This window comes from Lolium perenne, unplaced genomic scaffold (genome assembly GCF_019359855.2).
Source record: "Lolium perenne isolate Kyuss_39 unplaced genomic scaffold, Kyuss_2.0 unplaced75, whole genome shotgun sequence".
NCBI lineage: Eukaryota > Viridiplantae > Streptophyta > Magnoliopsida > Poales > Poaceae > Lolium > Lolium perenne.
This window is the reverse complement of record NW_027249033.1, coordinates 50,415-69,708: the sequence shown is the minus strand read 5'-3', so window position 1 is coordinate 69,708 and position 19,294 is coordinate 50,415. Positions and strand designations below refer to the sequence as shown.

Below are 19,294 nucleotides of genomic sequence, written 5' to 3'. Positions count from 1 at the left end.
AACGTCGGTTAGCACAAAAAGTGCACGCACGCGCCAGCCGATCCAACGTGCGGATGAGTCGTGCAACGGTTTCGTCCAAGCAAGCGCGTGATGTTGCTTCCATGCTAAGTTTCTTTTCATTTTTGTCAAACACTCGTGCGCTTGTTTAGAATCACGGACAACAAATCACACATTTAACTTCAAAACATCAAGGATCGTTTTGCACAGTATGTTTTCTGTTTTTATCAACTAAAAGTTCCTCTTAGGGTTTGGATCTGATGAGCCTGAAGTGAACAGTCTAAGTGTAATACATATAAAGGAAAAGGGTCAGCAATGGCACCTAAATAGGCTCTGGGTTCGTTAGCTATACAACTTGCAAATCCAAAGCATACTTTAATAATTAATAAGGACAATGAGGACCTACTAGTAAGTAGGGTTCAAAACAGAACTAAATATGCCTTGCTGCTGTTGCTTTCATATATCTTGTCGTAAATCGGAAATGAAATGAGAAACACAAGAAACAAATATGGAAGCTAAAACTACCCAAGACAAATATGGAGTAAAGGTCATTTAACAGATACTGATACTAAAATGAATATTTGTCAATTACATTGGTTTGAAAACTAAAGTTGAATACATAAATAAATGAAAACCAAGCCAATGAGTGGCTCACAACTTCGATTGGCTGGTGACTCAGAACATAAAGTACAACATAGTACTTAGTTTGGCATGATTGCAAGTACGTTGTAGGTCCTGAAGTCTCATGTATTCCATGGCTCGATGATCAAAGGAAATCACCAACTCAAAGTAATATTTCGTAATTTTGTCGTAGATGGGTAGTATTTCTAAAAGTTTTCTTATCTTTTCTTTTCAAAATTTCCTTGTTTTTTTCTGCTTTCTTGGTTTTATTTCTGCTTTCGCTCCTTCTTCTCGCAAAAATACCGCTTTATATATCTGTTTTTTTCTTTCCATTTCCTTTTCTCCTAAAACTAATCAGAAATTTTTCGCTTTTGTTTTCAACCATAGCCACAAGGGCCAAAATAGCACAAAAGAGAATGGCAAGGTTTGGCTAGTTATCCGAAACCTGCAGGGACTGAATCCGAGTAAAGTACCCGATAATGGTACTATTCCCTAGAGATTCCGGTAGTTTGCCGACTTTTCTCTAATACCCCCCTGCCCCGCCCGGCCTGCTCTTTCCCACCCTTCACCCGCTGACTTTCCGTCTCCGCCTGCTATTCTATTCCTCTTCCGATTCACCATTCCAATCCGCTCGCCGTCCTCTGCTGCCGCCGACGACCGCGCTGATCCTAGGGCTTGGGTTTCCGGCGACGTAGGCCCACCCCCAGGCCCCAGCCCCAGCCCCGGCGATCGCGGCGGAGATCCATGTCCGCGGACCCGTCCCCGCCCTTCCGCCGGCGCCGCCGCTCGGCGCGCTGGATCCCGACCCGGCGCCCGCGCCGCCGCCCGAGCCCCTCGAGGTGATGCACAAGACGAGGGCCGTTGACTTCCTCGGCCGCCATGCACCCCATCGTCTACCAGAACGACAACGGGCCCTGCCCGCTCCTCGCCATCTGTGAGTCTCCTCCCCTTCCCCTCTCCCGCTCGCGCGCGAGTTGATCGGCCATTTCCCCGGATTCCGCCTGTGGCGTTGGGTGTGTGGTTGCCTTCGCGATTTCACCTGGGTTTTTAGCGCACGCGCGGGCGTTTGTTTGCCTTTCTGCAGGTAACGTGCTGCCGCTGAAGTAATGTGATCAACCTGAACTCCGATGCGGGCGAGGTGTCGCAGCAGAAGCTGCTCTCCCTCGTCGCCGAGCGCCTCATTGACTCCACGACCTGTGCCGCGCAGGTTCGATCAACTCTCCTGCTGTTAACACTCTGCTTGTTTCTGGACCTGTTGTGTTCGTATCTGGAAAACCGGGCTTGGGGGATCGTGGCAGGCCAAGTGACTGAGGAGTACGTCCGCAACTGGGAGCACAACATCTCGGACGCGATAGACCTTCTGCCGCGCCCTCACCACCGGTATTGACGTCAATGTCATGTTCAGAAAGTGCGTTCAAGCTTTTTCTTCAGATTGTGCGCTGCCCATGCCTTATTCTGTGTATGTGTGTGTATAGGGCATTTAGTTTTTTTTTTGTTCTGAGGTGCGTTTATTTGGACACTGCAGGGTCGATGCGATTTCGAAGTTCACCCCAGAGCGCTACTTGAGTTTGACCTTCTGGGATATCCCGCTTATACCATGGATGGATAGTGGATCCTCAGGTACTCCGAATTCCTATCCTTATGATTTGCTATTAGGTTCACATGTTGCTTTGCTGCAAAGACAGACCACCCTATATATTGCGCTTTATATCTGTTTTGCCCTTGCTTTTTTACTAGCATTATCGATGTTCATGCGGCATGTGACATTAGGCTTGCCATTTTCTTTTGACCTCTTTGTGTGGTAAATCGTATCACATTTTCTTTTAGGGTTACCTTGCTACCAACTGTATTTCAATCTGCACCCTAAACCATCTTGTCGTGAATTATGAGCTATTCTGTTGAGATGAGCTGCCAACTGAGAGAACTGTTTCTCTTACTCTGCTGCCCCCATCTTTTGTGTTTTAATTTGATTTTTACCTGGGTTGTTTCTGCAAAAGGTTATGCGTGCATGCAGGCTGTTATAGTTTTGGTAGTTGATTTTTTGTTTCTACGGATAAAACTCGTCAAAACAAATGCTATATTCTCGCATCCTGCAAATTCAATTGGACTCAACTTTGTCGTCTAGGTATCGTGTGCGTATGTAGACAAAGTTGAGTCAATTAATTTGGGATGGAGGGAGAGTATTGATCTTCTTCAATGCAATTTCACAAACTAGGATGCATGACCAACATGGTTTTTCACTATACATTTGTGAACGCTAGATGCTCTCTTTGTCATGAGTTTAAAGATGACATTACCCACAAAATAGATTCAGCGTCACTTTATTAGTTGTAGCCTATGACACCAGCTACATGCTAATACTGTTTCATCCCATTTCTAGGATACTGACACTGCTACTGCCATTGGATCAAAGTCATACAACGCCTTTTGCTTCTGGGGCTTGCTGAGTTTAAGTCAGGGAAACCAGCAGAAGAGGATAAACATGTTGCAGAGGAAGAGACTGTTGATTTTGCTGCTGCAACCGCAGCAGCATTAGGGTTCTCTTCACCTACTGTTTCTATCGGGAAATCATTTGATGAAAGCACACTCTCAGATTCAGCTGAACTGCAAATAAGACGAGGTGACCGTGAGGAAGATTTCGCAGGAACTTAGGAGAGTCCTTAGTCTATCCAAAGCTGAAAGCACGAATGCTGTTGATGGATCTATTTCTTTCAGCGCTTCACACAGAGTCACTCGTCCTCCAATGTAGAGGATACACCACCTGGTGGGAGAGCTTTGGATTAGAGGCACCTCAGATAGTAGGACCGACAAATAAAGAGGAAGGTAGCGTTAAGCTTGTCAGTCCTGATTCTGTATTACAGAACACAACTTCTGATGCAAATATTACTGAAGTTGCGTCTCTGCAGAATCCGAACAAGCTTTAACATCTAAAGAAACAGAGGAAGATGGGAAAACAAATATGCCAGCAGTGCACCTTTTGATATACCGGTTCAATCTTCAGAATCTACTCTTGCCTGCCCTTCTCTTGAATCTTCTGTTCTCGATGACCAAGCTGCTGCTCCCACTCCTGTTCTCGGTGAGGCTACTAATAAAGAAACCTGCACAGAACATTCTGCTATGCAACTTCATGACCTCAAGCTTCTGATGCTGAGATCAGCTGTGACCTAGCAACTGTAACTATTCAAGCTACTCCTAGTTGTGCTACGACCGGAGCTGGATGAGGAAAATTGTTTCTTCAGACACTCGCGAGATTGCCTTCTTCGAGCATTCAGGAAAATGAGCCAATCTATCAAGGAGAAGAGCACATACTTGTGTGCACTGAAACATAGCATATCAAACTGAGGAGCCAGTGTATGAGGGTGAGGTGGTTCTTGCTGAGCAGGCTGGACAAGACTGAGGAAAGTAGTCAATGCTTGGAAAATGGAGCTGCTGATCATCAATGTGAGAATTTTCCAGTTATCGATTAGTTGCACATGTGTAGGTCAGTTGAATATTTAGCTTTACACTGTGTTATTTGTTGCAGGGGGACCTGATCGATAATTTTCTGCAGACCACTGCTAACCAGCTGACTGTCTATGGGTACATATCTGTTCAATAGGTTTAATCTCATGTATTTCTTCTTGTTCATGATTAATATGTTGCCAAACTTTATCGTTACAGTTTGTTTTGTCTGCAAAAAGAGGGTCTCAATGAAAGAGAGCTTTTGTGTCTTCTTTCCGTAATAACCACTTCAACACCATGTTCAAGGTATGATAAGTAATTAAGTCACACCACATAATTATTGTAATAAGCTATTAGCTTGTGGCTTTATACCATTCATGTTTTTTGTGCAGTATAACGTGAAGTCTAGTATCTCTTAGCAACTGATCAGGGTTTTTTCGGCCAAACTGATTTGGTGTGGCAAAAGCTTGATGAGGTATGTATTAGCTCTCTCCACTAACACTTCATTCACTTTAAATGGAATTTACTAATTTGTTTTGTTATAAAAAATCAGTGAACGGAGATGGGGTTTTTCTCACTAGTAACTTCACTCCATTTACGGCTGAAACTCCCAGAAATGATTCGTGGAATTCAACAGCAGGCCATGACGACAACTGTTGTATGTGCAACATCAATAGATTGTTGTGATTGTCATCGAAGTTCTATAAGATTATACAATTTAATTTAATTTCTGTTCCTCAGTGACTACCTTGCTCAATTTGACAATTCCACTCTACCGAACTCATCTGGAGAGTATGTCCTTCTCCTCACTCTCTCTTTTTACCTATGTTCTATATTGGTCAGATAGCAGGTCTTACCCAGATTACTGCTGCACAACATCCATGTCAATATTTGTATAGTCAGCTATGCTGTGATGCCAGTTGAAGCTAGGGAGTATTTTACCACTCTGGCTGTTCTTATTTATACTTTTCGTAGTTCTTGGCTCTATTCCTGCTTGTTTTAGGCTTAGATGTTTTTGTGTTATAGCACACTACTCTGCTGTTCTGAACCAAGTGCCATGACTATTTCCCACTAAAGTTCCATGCCTACTTGCCTAGTTGACGAGTTGGTGGGGATCTTGAATTCTGTAAATTGATGCTTACTTGAACGATTACTATCTAGGTATTTCCCACATTACAGGCAGTTATCGTGTTAAATTATACCTGTGCATCTTGTTATAGCTTGGCTTGGAAAATGTGCATGAGCTAAAACCTGTTAGCATGAACTCAGCCTGACTAGAAAAATGAGGTATGATAGAGAGAATTTCACATTGCAGGGCAAAGTAGTAACAAGCTATAATATGATCGTTGGAACATTTACTTTAGCTGTTCGGGTCATTAACCTTCGAATATATAGTACTTTTATTTGCGAATGTATTACCTAAGGCTAACCTGTACTCTTGGTTTTCTTTTATGCTGGCAGCCCGGATCTAGAGCTAGCTATAGCACTTCAACAGCAGGAGTTTGACCAGCAATCTCAACGACAGCAGCCTCCATCACAGCAGCAGCAGCAGACGCAGCAAACACCCAGTCAATCAAATGGTGCAGGCCGGCCAGGGCTCGTTGTTGGCTCCAATGGTGCGTTCCCTCTACTCATAACCAACTGTAAAAACATCTGACTGGTTCATGCTTCATGGTGCATGTGAGAACACTTGTCTGAATCACTTGTGGTTTTCTTTCTGCAGCAGAGGTCAAATGCCCCACCGCCAGCAAAACCCGAGTCGAAGAAAGAGAAGTGCACCATCATGTAAAGATATTCTGGGAACAGAACAGCAAAAAAAAGAGACAAGAAGCACCATACATATACTGTAAAAAAAAACTTCTTGTTTCGCGTGGCAGCACAGCGGACTCCCTTCAAGCCGTTACTCATTTGTAGCCCTCTTCATTTCTTTTCTTGTTTTCTCTTGTGTAAATACCCTCTCGAAGCATAAAACCAGAAATAGAGATGTTGTCCATGTGATAACCCTGCAATGTGATTGATTTAGCCATCATCGTCCAACGTAAATCTTGTACCTACCTACCGAGGGTGAGTACCTACATACAGATGCTAAACCATGTACTACATGCCGAGATGCTGTTTGACCTGTTTATTCTGCCCTGTGGCGAATACTTTGTGCACCGACAAGAACTTTTGTTCAGACGCATCACAGTTATAGAATGAGAAGCCAGATTTTTCATCCAAAAAATTCTGTTTCATGTTACAAAGTGCTTATGTGCACATCCAGTTCAACTGACGCTGTATCATATGCAGGATCAAGTGTCTATGTCACAACATTCCTATCTACATAAACCCCTTCAAGAACAAATTAAACAAAATTGCCGCACTGTACTGGTTTAGCCAGTTTGAGATGCACAAAGCAGCTGGGGGAATAAGCTTGGCTTTGGTCCGTCTTGACTAAACGGACAGTGGAGTGTTGCAATCATCCCCTCAAATAAACGGAGGGGCGACAACTCCAGCATCAAACTATCTCGATGTAAACTTCCCCGTTGATCCGGCCAGCAAAGAGGGCGATCATGAAAGGGAACCTCGCAAGGCATGCCATGAAGTCATCCTTGCTGATTTTGTCGTCATTGTCAATGTCGAAGGTCTCGAACAGCTTCAGCATCTGAAATCAGAGTACAACCGGGGGTGAGTCGAGTCGAGTCGGCACACTAATGTAGATAGCGTTAGGACACATTCAAACCGGACCTGAATGTGGAATACTTACCCCATCATCAGCTGGTGGAAGCATGCTTGACTGTAGGGCATCGGCTAGCTGTGCAAGGGAGATATCAGAGGTTCCGGGGACCTTGCACTTGTCGAAAGCAGTTTCACACACTCCCTCAAACAATGGCTGCTTCCTGATGTGCGCACACCCGACCACAAACTGTGTACATCGGGCAGTAACATGGGCACGTCAGAAAAGCATACACCAACTAGCCTACCACAATACATGGTATGTAGAACCATAAGCCAGCTACAATGTAGGTCGCGATCAAGTCCATACCTGTCGGAAAGTGATAGGATTCCTTGTTTTCAAAATCGAAGTAGTGAAATATCTGGAAAAAAACGAGCTCAGCAAAGATAACAGTTTCAAGAAAGCTTGATCACAATTTTTCTTTTAAATTAAGCTTGATCTGGCATAAGCGGCCACGCAGGAGGACATTAGTAGGACTACCTTCTTGCATAGAGGACTGCAATCTAGACCAAAAAGAGCCCAAAAATCTTGGGCTTTAACACGTCCACTGCAAGAGTTGGTTAATGATATTTATCAGAACATTATGAACTAACAGGAAGAAGTAGGATATATACTTAGGAGAGGAACCAAAACAAAGTGCCTCTTCTAGTCATCCTTAGTGACAAAGCTTTTGTAATCTTCTACAGATAAAGCCAGTAGTTGTCAGTTAAGGGATTAAGAACTTACTCACTGTCTGGGTTCATAGCCAAAAAGTGCTCCAAGAGTTCCATTGCTTCTGATGTGGTCACACCATACGCCTGAAAGCAGATATTAAGAAAATGTCAGGTACCAGTCTACTACATAAACAGTACGCACAAGGCTTAGGGAAGAGCAAACATGCCAAAAAAATGATGCATGGAGCACGGAAAATAAAATCAACTGCAAGTCTATAAAAATGTGAGGCAAGAGATACCTCTAAATGCATAGTGAAGCAATTCTAAATGCATGCTGTAGGAAATCATGAACTAACCAACACTGTACCAAAACACTTTTTTCAACAGTAGCACAAACTTATAATATCATGATATTTGCTTCAGAGGTTTGTTAATCAAGCTCTGCATGTGTAAATCAAGAAATACTTACTTCTTTTACCCAAGCCATTTCCACCATATAATTTGAGCAATTCGCCTGCAAAGGGAAACTCAGCTTAATTAGACTCAAATTCATATCTCCTACTCAAGTGAACACAGGCCCGTCTCCAGTTATTGTCATTTGAAATTCTGGAAGCCTCAGATGGTACAGACTCCAGAAAAGAGAAAACAAAGGTCGAAGCTGATACATGAATTCAGAATATACATAGTAATATAGGTGGCCTATTACCTTCCAGCGTCTGCTGCTCTTGACGCAATCATTGAATCGGCATAAGAATAAGAAGTCGGTAAAGCATTAAGGGCATGTGCCATAGCATAGCTGGTCTGTTGAAACAAAATGTGAGGATCACGTTCCTACAGGAGCTACATGGTGTTCAAAGGACAATTTTTTTGGGTGAAACGGAATTACATTCTCTGCAAAATGGAGGGCATTCTCTTGCTTGATCTCAGGCGGGTAGACAATAGGGAGGTACTCTACCTGTAAAATCAATTATTCATAACGGGTGAACTTTTTGTGTAAGGAGTTGTTGCAAATTGACATGAGAGACAGTGCTAGGCTGAGGTGCGCAAGAAATGCAGACCTCCATGAAATTGTGAAACTGGGTGAACATCTTGAACATGAGCTTTATTAGCGATATGTTTCCCTGAAAAACAACAACAATCATGAGAGAACAGCAAAATGGAAACAAAGAAGAATGTGCCTTTGTACCGAACTTACCAAGATTGGTCAAAGTGCACATGGGGATAATCTAACAACAACAGGTTGAACAGGGTAGCCAGGTATGAACGCTCCATGTTGGAATGAGATCAGAACATCCCATTTGTTGTAGTGCCTTCAGGGAACAACAGGACGCGCGGGAAAATTATTGCCAGCCGCCTTTCTCTGAAAGCACCTAAAATGTACCATATGAACACAATAACTAATAGACAATCATGTTGCTAGTATATGTTACAGTTCTGCATGGAATTAACTTTTAAATCAACAATATGTACAGTGTAGATGACAGAAAATTTAAATTCCAATAATCTCATTATGTTTTTCTTCTAGTTAATGGTCTGTATGACAAACATACTATGACAAGTATGATAATTTTTTCCATCCTAAGAGCTATAAGCAAGAGAAATCAATGACAGAACTTCCATATGATATGTTAATTCTTGTCTGATAAAAGCAAGCTTGGCCCCATGAAAAAAAAACATGAATCAAAACAACGCATATGCAGTTGAAGCCTGATGGGAACCATTCTAACCTTTATTTCATTCACAGCTGACTTCCTTGATGCTGGCGAGAATCTATCAACGTATATAACCTGTAAGATAGGTATGAGTTGTCATAAAATGTAACACTTGAAAGGAACCTGCAAATTGTGATGCTTTAAGAGGAAAATGGAAAGACATACCTGCATTGCTCTTATGATCGTGCCAACAAATGGTATTGCATCATGGGAATCCGATGAAACAATGGTTGGGAACAATTCATAGAAGAAAAATATGGGATCTATGTAAGATACATGATTGGAAACGACTATAGGCGCAAGTTCTCTAGGAGCAGGCTTTCCTTTCTTTTGATCCAGTGATACCTGATAGTGCAAACGGGTCGTCAACAAATATCAGATGGTACTCACTAACATTATATGTAGAAAAAATGTGACAAACAAATATGCTGTCAACCCAGAGATCTAGTAAGTATAGACAAGCAGCAGAACATACGGTACAAATGATTGATTCAATTTGATTTCATATGCCAGTTATAATTATGTGAGTGTGCTCCAATGATTTTCTAGTATTTTACAAGGAAAAGTATGGTGGAAAGTGTGTGGAGCATGCTTCAATTGATGTTCTAGCATTTTCTTAAAAACTATAGTGGAAAACAAAATGCGTGTACTGAACATGATGGTGTTTGGAACTCGGCATTGAGCATTTCTACATGCTCTGAAGTCTTAACAAGATGCCTACAACCTTTGTGTAACTTTGTTAAATAAGAAAGTAACAACAATATTCTGACAGTTAGCTTTTCATTTTATTTGACATGCAAGCTTTTCAGGGCGGTTGCTACGCAAGGTATCTGTCTGCTTCCTCATCAGCCGTCACCTGCCTTAACAGCCTTTGCCTTTTTCCTTTGATTTTGTTTCGACAATATCAATGAATCGAAACCAAAATGTCAAACCAATAGCTGGTGACGTCTTACGCCCCAGAAACAGAATTCAGGACTAGGTCAAATTGTGAGCTTCCAGGGTGACATCCTTTGAATTATGCACAGGTACACATCATGCCAAAGACCAGCCACAGTAACACACATGAAGGACCACCTGATTTGCTGCCTCAAATGAAGAGGGGTGGAACCATATTCTTCGGAAGCTCTTTCCAACTAACTTGTCGAATCAGATTGCGAAGGTATAATAATCACCAGGATTTTCTGATGTACCAATTCCGGGGGAAGCTAACTTCAAGGACCGTACAAAATTCAGTTTCCTGTCGTCTCCTCCCATGCCGCATTAACTGCAGGTCATACTCCTAACCAGGGGGGACGACACGGTCGTTCGCCTTCCAAACTGATACAGCGTCGGCGTCGGCGTCGCCCCCACCAAACAAATCAGTGGCACGCCCACCCACACACGTGCCGCAAATCCGAGGAATTCTGCGTACCGAACGAACTTCTCCCCCCATTGCGTCATCCATCCAAAGCTTGGCCATGCTACGGCTCGTCTCGAATCCCCAAGCCCAAATCTAATCATCTAAATTGGAAACATGCCAGGTCGCCTCGCGGCTCAAATCTAATGATCGAAATTCGAAACTTGCTATAAACTAAGCGGCGGTCAAATGCTTGTAGATCAGATCGAGAACCAAATCAGGCGGAGCGTTTACTGGTGCATCATCATCATCGCAGCATGCGTAAGGAAGCAAAAGCAGGCACTGACCCGAAGGAGAAGAGGATGCAGCGCGCGGAGATCCGGGTGACCCACATGAGGCGGCGGCGCCAGGCCGGCATGGGGCCGGCGCCCTCCCGCGGGCGCTCGCGCGAGTCCGTCCAGCCGCGCAGCGCCACCCACGTGGCGGCGTACCCGATCGCGATGGCGAGCCCGAAGAGCAGCAGCCGCGCGGCCGCCACCGGCGCGAGCAGCAGCGCCCTGGCCCAGCAGTAGGCGTCGCCCCACCCGGGCGTCCTGTTGCGGAACGGGTCGGCAGGCGACGGGCACAGCGACCGCGGCGGGTGGTCCTCCGAGAGGAAGGCGAACGGGTCGGCGTCGCATACCGCGTCGGCGGGGAGGTCGCCGTGGTTGTACGCGTGGCCGTTGGCGACGCCGCGGGTGGGGGTGGTGGAGGAGGAGTCGGAGAGGAGGGGCGTGGAGAGGGTAGGGCTGTGATTTCGGGAGGCCATGGATGGATGGATGAGACGGCGGGCGGCGGCGCGGGAGGCCGGCGGGTCGGCGGGGACAGCGACGCGGAAGCGGAAGGTTGAAAAAGGAGCCGAGCAATGGCGGAGGCGAAGTTATGGCTTATATCAAAGCGCTAAAACTAAAAAGCAAATTGCCAGGCGGAGGAGGAGAGAGACGATGGCTTTTGTGGTCGTGGCCTTGGTGGCCTCTTTATCTTGCGTTTTAGTACCTCAAGATCTTGCTTTTTACTCCCATGTAATGCCCCGAGTCAGAGAATGGGCGGCGAGTTGTGGTTCTGCTTCCTTCTCATTTAGTATATATTTTAGATTAAAAATTTATTGCATATTATTCTACATTTTATCATCATCATTGTAAATAACAACAACACTCTCCCTATTGGATGTTATTATTTTTAAAGTACTTTAAATTAGTGGTTTACATATTAAATTAGTATTTTCTCCGTACATAAATAAGTGATTCAACTTTTCATCTAGATACATCCGCATCCAGACGAAGATGAGTCACTTATTTATGTACGGAGGGAGTAGTACTAATTAACTTTTTAATTGGTCTTGAAATTTGAAGAATGTAGAGTGAAAGAGAATGGATGGAGTACAAAATTTAAAACCCTAAAATTTAGATAAATGAAGGAGTAGTTTCTTTTGACAAAGAACTACTCCTTCATTGAAAAGTGCAACACAACGTTATTGTAAAATTAGATAAATGAAGGAGTAGTTCTTTCGACAAAGAACAATGAATATAAAGAGAAAAAATCTACTCCTACATACCTGAGTGAGTTTTTTTAAAAGGATATTATTGGCATGACTTGAAATTTCGAAAGCGACTCACGAAAACTTGCATCACCATTGTTTGATCTAAATGAGCAAGGTGAGCCTAGCAAGAATTTTTGGTAGGGGAAATAGCTTAATTGGGAGCGTATTATATAGAAATCGAGGAACTTAATAACATTTTCTTAAAATTTTAATAGATTGCAATTTTGGGCGGGCATCCTAAGTCGAAGACACTGAAAATAGGTCCACCTCATATAAATGAGAACTTTTATGGAAACTACAAAAGACTAAAAACTTATAGAGATCCTATGAAAACCCTACATTTGACCGATGGCATTTGCTTTAAAAATATATAACTATTTTAACATGTGTTCAATCATAGTTGTTGAATATACAATTCCGGTTTAGTAGATTTGGAGATTCGATGTCTCTCATGTAAACATGCCTCATTATAATAAGGATTTGAGCACATAGATGTTGTTTCTGTTATCCTTGCGAATGGATATCGACCCCAGTGCATGGATTTTTTTTCTTTCTTTTGGATTTAAGCAGATAAGGTATTCTATCGTCAACAAAGTAGATAATGAAAAAAAAATGGTGGATTATGTTTAACATCTCATGGATGAAGCTTGTCAAGTTGATTTGGCCAATTTGTCGTAGCATTGTTTTTCTCCCATTTGTTGAATGTTCAATTCTGGTTTTTAGTAGATCGACGGATTTGGTATCCTTCATGTAAACACATCTCATTATAGTAAGGATTTGGTATATTTCCATATGTTATTTCTCGTTATCCTTGTTGGTAATGGAAATCAATTCCAAGTGGGGCTCGCATGAAGAAAAAAATATACAAGAATCCAAGAAAGAAAAAATATCTACCTTGAAACAAGGTAGACAATGTAAAGTTTTAGTTGGTGGATCATGTTTAACTACGTGAGCTCGTCAAGTTTATCTTTGCTTCCATTAACTTTTCACGGGAAAAGTTCATTCAAAAATAAAGAAATTCCTGAAAGCTCCACACAAGAAGAAAATTTCAAAAAAAATAATGTTTGGTAAACTCAATTATTTTCGGACTTGAAGGATAATTTTTATACTACCAGTGCTTCCAACACAATTTTGCTACAATGCTAGTAAAGCAAAGAGCTTATTACTGTGATTTAGAAGTTGTTCTGGGAGCAAAACGGAAAGATGAACGAAAGCCACACGCCCCCGGTTCGTGGGCGTCCCTGGACCGCCCGCGTACTCGACCCATTCTCGTAGACATGTGGCCCCATACTGCGCGCTTCGGACAGATACAGGTGACCACACCGAGGTAAGCAGGAGCCAGCGTACACCAGAAAATAAGGTGCGCGTGGACTCACGTGGACGGTTTTTTATTTATTTTCTCGCCCTCCGGGTCCTCTGGCTCGAGAACGGGTGCTGGTGCGCCACGGTATGGAGCACCACCGACCGAACGTACCCCGCGAGGCTGACTTGTGGGGTCATAGATGGTCGAGTCAAAATGTTTAATCTCTCCCGCTCCTGTTTTTGGAAGTCAGGTGTCTTCGTCGTATGCAATGGACCGACCGTCCATACCCTTTTCTTTTTGAACGTCTAAATGGACCGTCCATATACTCGTGTAACGTGTAGCCAACGGAGTTTTAAAGCTTCGTGTGTCTTTTGGTACGAGTAGATTTTTATCTGGAAACTTCTCGTACGTAAGCATGCCTCGTCTCTCCCAGTGGCGGACGCAGGAACAAATTGGAGAGCGGGCACACCTCCAAAAAAAAGTTGCACACTCTCCATCGTAGCGCCGCCTTCACACAAGCCCGCGAGTGAATCCAGGTGGCCGGCGAGGCGGGCGCGGTCGCCGCTGCTGGGGCCGCCATGCAGGAGCAGCATCACCCCGCTGCTCGTCATCGTCCTCGTAGGAGGCGAGGTGCTTCAAGTTCATCCTCCGCATCGACGACGATCATCTCGGCATCAAGCGACTGCCGGACAAGTTCGCCGAGTTCATCGACGGCGCCGAGCCGGCCGACTTGCTAGGGGCACTTCGGCGCAAACGGACACGCAAAGAAAAACGACCATTTCCGTGTCGCCACAAACGAATGCATGCGGTCAATTTGGATTTCCGATTTGCCCCCCCCCCCCCCCCCCCATGAAGATGCTCACATAAAGATATTGATTGTCCAATCCTTCCAACAAGTATGCAATATATCCACTTGCCATCTATCTGTTCAAGTATTATGTCAGAAGGATGTCCACTTCCTCTGGGTGTGTTTGTAGGATGCTCATAGAAGTTTAGAAGATGACTGTGGAAGTTCATGACAACGACCTGATCAATTAACTGTTAATGTAGTCCACTGAAAACCTGGAGCGGAACGGACAATTCTCCATAGTCCATACTCCACTCGAGCGGAGAGGCCGCCAGGCTTAGGCGGGTCGGCGGCTGGCCGAGCTCGAGCAGCAACGCCGGCAAGGGGCCCAGCCGCCCAGATGAAGGGGAGCGGCCAGGGACTCGGCAGCAAAGGCGCGAGAGGCGGGCCGGCGATGAAGGGGATCGACCGACCGGCAGGAGGGCGAACACGGCAAGCCGGCGAGGAGGAGGGGGATCGACCGGGACCAGTAGGAGGAATGGAGGAGGGGGATCGACGACGCATTACGTTTCCCTGTCAACGAAGGTCGACGGGTCCTGGCTTCGTACGGTTTTTTTCCTCGTTTCCAATCGATAAAAATTCTGAAATTCGGGGTAGTAAGAAAATATCTAAAAATTTGGGGTGGGCCACGGCCCACCTGACCCACCCTGTGTGTCCGCCCATGGTCTCTCCTGTATCTGTTGGTAAAAACAATTTTACGGCACATCAACGCAGGGCTGATCATATACCACACACACCGCCTATTCCCTACTCATTCTAAATTTAATTAATTAGGTTTTTGTCCCGCTGGTTCAACTTTCCCCCTCCCTCTAAGCCATCTATAGTGTTTCTTGGTCCTCTTCTTCCTTTTGGTCAAGTCGGCCACGGATTACCGCCATTCGCCGGAATAGCCACGGTGAGCTGGCCTAGGTTAGGCGCCGGTGTAGTTTAGGAGTAGATCTTGAGGTTTTCTTAGTTTTTTGGCTCTATGCCGTTGTTTGCTTTGCTTAGTAGTGGAGGCCGTGACTTGGATCTCCGTTGCCAGATCCACAAGGTTCTAGGGTTGTTTCTTGCTCGCTCCTGTGGCTGGAGCAAAACTGGAGGAAGAGCAACACCGTCCTCCCCACCAAATGGTGGCTCCGGTGCGCCGTCAATCCAAGATGCTCCCGCAGCCGATTTTGCTCTCCCGACCGGCCATGGTGGCGAGGGGGAAGGCAAGTTCTCAGGTGCAGCTCCTTGCTGCCTCTCTCGGCTTCGGCCATGGTGGCGAGGAGGAGTTGAGGCTTGCAGGAGCTCCGGATCCTGGATGGCGGTCCCCGGCTTCTTCCGAGCCGCGAGAGATGGAGCGGAGTTCCGGTCAATATTCCCCCGGCCTGCCGTGGAGGCGAGGAGGGAAGTGGCCGCGGCGTCTCCTCGTTTCTTCCGCCTTCCGGGCAGCCGTCGGCGCCCTCGAGAGGTGCTATGGAGCTGCTTTCCTAGGGCTCCTTCGAGCGTCACACACGACGTCTCTCGACACTGTGATCCTTAGCCGGCATGGCGGCCCAACTGCAGCCTCCTGTGTGGAGGTTCTCTCTCGTGTCGACCGCCGGAGCTCGGCGCTACTTCATCACCAAGTGGTTCGTCCCCGGAGGTGGAGAAGCGACCGGCGGATGCGACGCAAGGCCGGGAAGCGTGGCCGTCCTTGGACTTGATTGCGTGTCGTCCTTGGACTTGTCCTTGGACTTGATCTTGGCACCGGAACTCGACGTCTCCGTCTTGAGTTCGTCGGCGATCTCGTGGCGGCGCCACCCTTGGACTTGATTGTGTTTTTACCTTTCTTTCTAGGGTGTTTTTCGCACATTTAGAGGCCCTTTCTTCAAATTACAGGTGTTTCTTGCCACAGAGTTGTAAAAGGGCTTCTTTGTAATACGTACCTGCCACGTGTGATGAATGGAAACATTGCTGGGGTCTTCTAGGCCCTGGTCCCTTGTTCAAAAAAAAATTTCTAAATTTAATTCAAATAAAACAATTTGGTACAAGAGGAAAATTTCTTTACCTTGGTGGTTTGACAAACCCATTTTAGCCTAAATTTCATCGATCTATTAATAATCATCAACGGTAGTACTCCCTCTGTCTCACGAAACGTGTCTCAAAATTGTCCAAATTTGATTGTATCTAGACATTAAGACAAGTTTCATAGACCGGATAGAGTACAAAAAAGACCTTTAAAAAATTACAAATAGGTCATCAAACCACCTAGCACCTGATACATGGTCACCTAGCGAAGGCTACAAACACTAGCGCGAGCCGAAGGCGCTCCACCGTCCTTGCCCCTCCATCGGAGGTGCCGAGCAAAACTTTTCGTAGAAGAGCTTGTTGTATTAGACGGAAGTCATCGTGCTTAGGCCATCCAAAGGACCATCACACCATAATAACAACCATCGCCAATAATGACGACCGTTGATTGAAAGAGATTGACTTTAAAACCACACCAAGTTGAACATGAAAACCAACCGGAGCCCATGAGATCTACCGGACAAACGACTTCCACACCCTACATCGGCGGTAAACGCACCAACAGAGCGACGATAGCGCGGACCTTATTAAGACTTCAAGATGCCGATGACGTCTCACCACCCGAGGGAAGAGAATAAAGAAACCTAAACCAGGAACGAGGACCCTCCCACCACCGACATGCTAGGATACGCCGTACCTCCAAGGGTTGCAAGGCTATCGGATGCGTGGTAGACCAGCGATGGAGTAGACGAAGGGAATCGAAACCCTAGCTACTTGGGGGATCGCCCCTGTCTTCCCTTTTCCTCTTGTACCCGTTATTCCGACCTTTGGTTTGGTTTTACGTTAGTATGTGTGGCACCCTATGGTTGCACTAGTCGAAAATGATATTTAGAGAAAGTGCCTAGAGGTGGTTCTGCCTAAAAAGGACTGAATCCAATCGGTGCTCCCTCTCATATGGTTCTCGTCGAAATAACAAAGATCTAAAGAAATAACCGCCTCAAAAAATAATTTTGGAGTCAGCTTGAAATAATAAAAACCAAGCTCTAATAGTTGATGAGGCGGTTTGCAAACTAGACTCGCCGACAATAAAGTAAATATTAGAGGTCATACAAAATAAAACCCGCCACAATATTTTAAGAGGTTGTTGAAAAATTGTGCCAAAGGTGTGCGGCATTTGGCTTGCGATAACCATGCGTAAAGCAAAAACAAGACACTCGGCTTTTCTCCCGGAGCGGCGTGGTAATGTCCGAAGGGTCCGACAGCTAAAGGCACCACCCACGAGAACACAAATAACCCCAAAAAATCCGGACCACCCTAATATAGTATGAACGACATGTTTATTTCATCGGCTCTACCCTTTATAAGCAATTTGTTTATTAAACCAACTCCAACGTTTTTGGTACATCCGAATAATGTGGGATTGTCTCCAGGTGTATAGGCATAACGTATATCTGACTCACCTCTAGAAAAACCGTCTCCGAAAATTTATTATTATCAACTATTGCCTAGAGCCAAATTGAAAAACCGTCAAAGCAACTCCATAACGGGGAACCTTCTCTAAAGATTGGTTTCGTGGGCAGTGTTGGCAATAACGACGATCGTAGGTGTGTAACTTGTGCAGACCAAGTGTGCAACATTTAACTTGTGAACCTGGTGTTGTGGCTAGTGGTCTTTTTTGTGTTGTAGAAAGATGGAGTCAAATCCTAGTCCAGGTAGAAGCAAATTCTCATTTTGTTTGAAAACAATTTTTTTCCTAAGGAAACGTGACATATGCGACGGAGACATTTATACTGAATTTGGTGGAAGCAATATCACTTGTCATAGAAACATTGGCCACAAAAATGAAGAACTTTCCTTTTCATTACAATGGGACAGTGAACATAGGTCATCAAAATTATTTTCATATACCATGGGAGCAAATTATTGAGTTGACGGAAGTAACTTATCCTTGCGCTAGAAATTTATTTTTTGTTTGAATAAAACTTCATTTCTACTAGCTAGAAGCAACTTTGAATGCCCTTGAAAAGACAAGTTGCCATACTGGAAGAAAAAAGAAAACAAATTAATACTCCGCTCTAAATAAGTTGACTCAAATTTAATTATTGAGATTCACGTGTATATAAACATGTCTTACCGTGTAGATGCACATGAATCTAGACAATATGTGGCAACTGATGAATTTGGAAGGGGAGAGGTAGTTATTAGCTAGACGTTTGTACACGCTCCACAGTTTACATGGGTTGTTTTTGATAATATCGGACGTAAGCCGTCGTTGTACTAAGTATATTTTAACTGTTAGTGTAAGTATGCAGCAGATATTTCTTTCATGCGGATTTTCATTTCGCAGGTGCAGAAAGTGTTTTGCATCTAGTGTGGCCTGAAGCTATGATCCCTATTAGTCTCTCCGTTTTATGAAACTTATGTTAAATTTATCTAAATTTAAATGTACCCACACACTAATAGTGTCTATATAACTAAATTTAAAATATTTTTATTAAACGGAATGAGTATACCGATTCCTAGTACTATACGTCTAGGGATAGTATTGTTCGAACGCCAAACCGTACTTTTTATACTCGTATAATTCTCTTTGGCAAGTATAGATTAGATCAGATCATGGCTCGATGGATTACAAAATGGTTTTGCCATGTGCTGCGGATCGGACGACCGGCGGGCCGAAATGGCAAGATCCCTTTGGCGCTTCCGTCCGACTCAAATCTGCTCCATGTGCGCACATGAGCGCCGCCGGCGGCACGGGATGTCCCCGCACGCATCAGCCTGGATCAATATTTTCGACGATCTCGGGATAATAAATATTTAGACTGGGAGTGAAGCCTCTATTAATAAAACTCTTTTGCTCCAAAATAAGTGTTTCAATTTTTTTTCCGATACAGATGTATTGTACCATTAAAATGCAATTCGTATCTAGATAAGACTAAGTTACTTATTTTGGGCCGGAATGAGTATAGTCCTAGGAGTGGAGATTTGTGGGCTCACGGGCTCCATGTTATATCAAACTTTCGACAAATAATATTTATGAGTTTCAAAAAATTCTTGTTGTATCCTATGATGTTTTCCACAAATGTAAAAATATTAGTTTTATTACTTTATCTGA

General features: G+C 44.4%; 2 pseudogenes; one reads left to right on the top strand and one right to left on the bottom strand.

Moving 5' to 3' along the window:
* The first annotated feature begins 1,355 nt into the window (after positions 1–1,355).
* On the top strand, positions 1,356–6,080 carry LOC139834923 (uncharacterized; annotated as a pseudogene).
* A 233-nt stretch (positions 6,081–6,313) lies between these two features.
* On the bottom strand, positions 6,314–11,472 carry LOC139834924 (lysophospholipid acyltransferase LPEAT2-like; annotated as a pseudogene).
* Positions 11,473–19,294: the final 7,822 nt, after the last annotated feature.